The sequence below is a fragment of the Pediculus humanus genome, genomic scaffold, assembly GCF_000006295.1.
Source record: "Pediculus humanus corporis 1103172107373 genomic scaffold, whole genome shotgun sequence".
Lineage (NCBI taxonomy): Eukaryota > Metazoa > Arthropoda > Insecta > Psocodea > Pediculidae > Pediculus > Pediculus humanus.
In genome coordinates, this window is record NW_002987001.1 from 251,638 (window position 1) to 256,023 (window position 4,386).

Below are 4,386 nucleotides of genomic sequence, written 5' to 3' on the forward strand. Positions count from 1 at the left end.
TAAAAATTTAAAAAAAAAAAAGTTTTTTCGGGGGGGAGGGAGAAATTTTTAGTTTTATTTGTTGTTTCACGTGGGAGATCAAATCTTTCGCCGGAAGGGGCGGCGTGGGGGACGGGGGGGTGAGGGTTAAATCGACGAGCTTTCAATTAATTTTTTTTTTTTTGTTTCATCCTTTTTTTTATAAGCAGCGTTTATTTATTTTTTTTTTATTCACATGACTAAACCTTTTCGTCTTTTTATTTATTATTTATTTATTTAATACGTTGCTGTACGAATTATGTATTTCATCGATTTTTTTTTTGTTTTGAAATATAAACAAACATACGAACGGAAAGTCGGTGAAAGCAGACGAAATATTAAATAAAATTCAAAAGAAATTTTTTGTTTTTTTTGCGGCAGCGGATTTGTAAATAAATTAAAAAAACCGCAAAACTCCGAAGAAGCAGAAGACAATAAAAAAATGGACGAAAAGGTAGAAGCGGCGGTTTGTTTTATATATGTATTTACTTATTTGTAATCTTGTTGTACAATGATAATGACGATGTAAAAAAGAGAAAAGTCTAGAAAATTTTATTTTTCGGCCGTCGCGTCAAAAATTTCTTTTGTAAAATAGAATCGAAGAGATGATAATAATGATAATAATGATGATGATGACGATGGTGGTCGTAACCGACAAACGTGCGACAAATTTCCCTCCTCGAAATCGTAAATTGTCACGACCCGAATTTTAAAATCCTGGAAAATTTTTTTCTAAACGCATCGACTTTTTTTTTTTTTTTTTGGTATTCAAACGTCCATTAATTAATCGATTTTAAATAAAATTTAATAATAATAATAATAATAATAAAATATTTTCCATGTGACGTCACGTCGATTAAAGTCATTTACCGACGGAAACGATTTCACTCACTCATGTTAAATCGTGTCAACGAAACGAGAATTTGTAGAAAACAAAAATTTCGTACATTATCATCATCATCATTATTATCATCGGCGTAGAGTTTAGTAGAAAAAAGAGACCGAAAATAATAATAATAATAATAATAATAATAATAATAATAATAATAATAATAATAATAATAATAATAATAATAATAATAAAATTTTTTTCTGAGTCATTTAATACACCGAATTTGATATTTATTTAATTTACAAGAGAAAGAAAAAAATTTTTTGTTTAACATTTAAAGAAAATTAAAAAATTTATTATTAATGATATTCTAACGAGTTTTTTCTTTTTCGGGGGGGGGGGGAAGGAGAGAGGGAAAGAGAAGAAGGGAAAATCCAGAGAGGGTAGGAAACACAAGGTAAAAGCGTAAACAAAAAATAAAATAGATACCGAATGATAAGTTATTAAAAATTTCCAATTAGTCATCGTAATTTTAAACACGTGATCAATAAATAATAATAATAATAATGTAATTTTAAAATCGTAATTAAAAGGATAACGATCTCTTATAAAAAAAAAGAAGAATTTCTATAATAATAATAATGATAATAATAAAAAGGTTGTTTTCATGGTCTATCGCAGTCGAACGTAATTACGTCATAACCGTTCAAATATAAGAATTTCATTACACAAAATTTTAATTTTAATTCGAATCAGGTACATTTTATTAAAATAGTTTTTCCTTCCTCCCCCCATATTATTTTATCGTCTGCTGTAATCGATTATAACGATTATAAAAAAAAAAAAAAAAAAAAAAAAAAATAGAGAACAAAGAAGGAAACGGAAACGAATTCCGACAATGTTTTCAATAAAAGTGTCGCGTTGATGTAAATTAACTTTTAGAATTCGATTTTCATACGACAAATTTTAAGGATCAAAGGGAAATGGTGGCGGTGGCGGTGGTGGCGGTGAGGGTGGCGATGGAGATGGCGGTGATGATGGCGGTAATCGATCTCGATGAACAATGAAACGAAATAAACCTGACCTAGTGAAAACTTCCATCATCATCATTAATATTTCTCAGAAATAAAGTTAATTCTTCGAACGGATTTGCGAATGAAATTCCGACTATTCGAAAACTTTTGTCTAATGATAACGATAATAATACTAATACTAATAATAATAATAATAATGATGATAATATAAAAACGATAAATCAAACGGGAAACGCGAGGAAGACGGGAGGAGGAAAGGGAAGAAGAAAAAAAAACGGAAATAAATAATCGATGGCGTGATCGTGGTCGAACGCCGCGGCGTTCGTTAAGAACGTAATTTGTTTTTTTTTTTATTACGATTCGTTAATCTTAAAACTTCACTTTTTTTTTTGTTCGATACGACGAACGCCACGAAAATTATCAGCGTAAAAAAAAAAAAAAGTAAAAACTTTATCAATGGCGGCAGAAAAAAAAATTTCCCTTACGAAAATCAATTTAATATTTATTAATAAAAAAAAGCAGAAGAAAAACAAACGGGGAGGGGAGGAGGGAAAGACGTTCATTTGAAAAAATTTTTTTGCTATAAATAAAAGCTTTCCTTTTTTTTTTTTGCTACAAATAAAAAATTTTTGTCAGAAAGTAAAAAAAGTAGCGCGGGTCAATTTAAAATATTCAAAAAAAAAAAAAAAATTATATATATGTACGTGCATACGTAATATAGTTTTTCCTTTTATTTCCGTTTCCGTTTATTACGTCCTTAACGTCTAAAACTATAATTTTTATAATTTTATGTCGTACGATAAATTCACCTCTGACCTTTATTATTTCGGCTTTTTGTTTAAAACAATTTAAATAAGAATGAGAGAATTGTTTGAGCGAAATTCGTTACAAAACAACAAACAAACAAGCAAACAAATTTTTGTAAAATACCCCTTAATTAATTCAAAATATCAATTTTTCCCCTTTTCCCCCTTCCCCCCTTTCCGCCCTCTTCCCCTTCGGTTTATAATTCAGATGACGATAATAATAATAATAATTCTTTTTTTTTTTTTATCGAACTCGAAATTCGTTTTTAACCGGAAATCAATAATCTATATTAATTATTAAACGCGATATTCAGGTTGTTGTCGACGGCGTTTTTTTTTTTTTTTTTTTTTTTTTTTTTGTGAAAATCGTGATGGAAAATTCAATTTCAATTTGTAATATAAAAAAAAAAAATTTTCTTTCTTCTGCTTTTTAAAAAATTTTTTTTTTTTTCAGTAAATAATAATAATAATAATAATTGTGAAGGTCACAAAAAATTTTACATGGAAAAAATAATCGGACCGTTAAAAAAATTTTAACGACGACGACAAAATAATAATCGGACGATTATTATTTGAAAATAAAAATTGTGGGGGGGACGAACCGGAAAAACAAACAAACAAATATAATTTTCTTTTTTTGGAAAAACTGAAAAAAAAAAATAGTCGTCCAAGTATTGATTACCAATTATTAACAGTGAAAAAAATGTTTTTGAAATAAAATTTTTTTTTTTTTTTTCCCCGTTTCGTTTTATCCCCTTTTTTTTTTTTTTTTTTTTTTAAACAAACGAAAAAAAAAAAATTTATCGAATAGTCGGAAATGCATTTTCTTTTTTTTTTTTTGTATTTATCGTTAAATCGATAAAAATTTTCCAGTAAAATTATTATTATTATTATTATTATTGGGATTGCAAACCGGAAATACGTAAATAAAAAAAAAATTTTCCGTCTTTTGTTTTTAATTGATTCTCCTCAATTTCGAGATTTTTTCTACGGAAAAAATTTCGATTTTATCGAGGAAAAAAAATTTTTTTTTTTTAATCAAATGAAAAATTATACGAAAACTATTTCCGGTTTTTAAAAAAATTTTCTTTTAATTTTTGAATAAAATGACGTCGTGGAAAAATCGTTTCGTCAAAAATGTATTATAATTTTTTTTTTTCCTAAAAAATATTTTCATCGCTATCCTCTCACCCCTCCCCCCTCCTTGCACACACACAAAAAAAAAATTTCTCCGTTTTTGTTATTTTTACGGGGAGCCATTATTCACAAAAAAAAAAACACGAAACGACTTTATCGATTTGATGATGATGGAAAGGAAAAAAATATTTTTACCGGAAAACAATTTAAAAAATTGATAAATTTTCGTATTTTTTTTTTTTGTGTTCCAGAATTTCCAAAATTTTAGTGAGAAACTAAAAAGAAACTTTGAAGATGTAAAAAAAAAGGAATTCAACCCCTTCTCCCTTCCCTTCCCTCCAAGTAATTAGTTAATTCCCCGTCGAAAATTTTCTCATCCGGTTAATGTTATGAAAATAAAAAAAAAAAAAAAATTGGGAAAATTTGACGTCATTTCCGTATCATCCGAAGAATGAAAACAACCGTGTCAAAATGTCTTCTTATCAAATTGAGAAGATATAAAACCGGTAAAAAAAAATTACGCCGCGTTTTTTTTTTGAATTTAAAATTTTTACGCGGG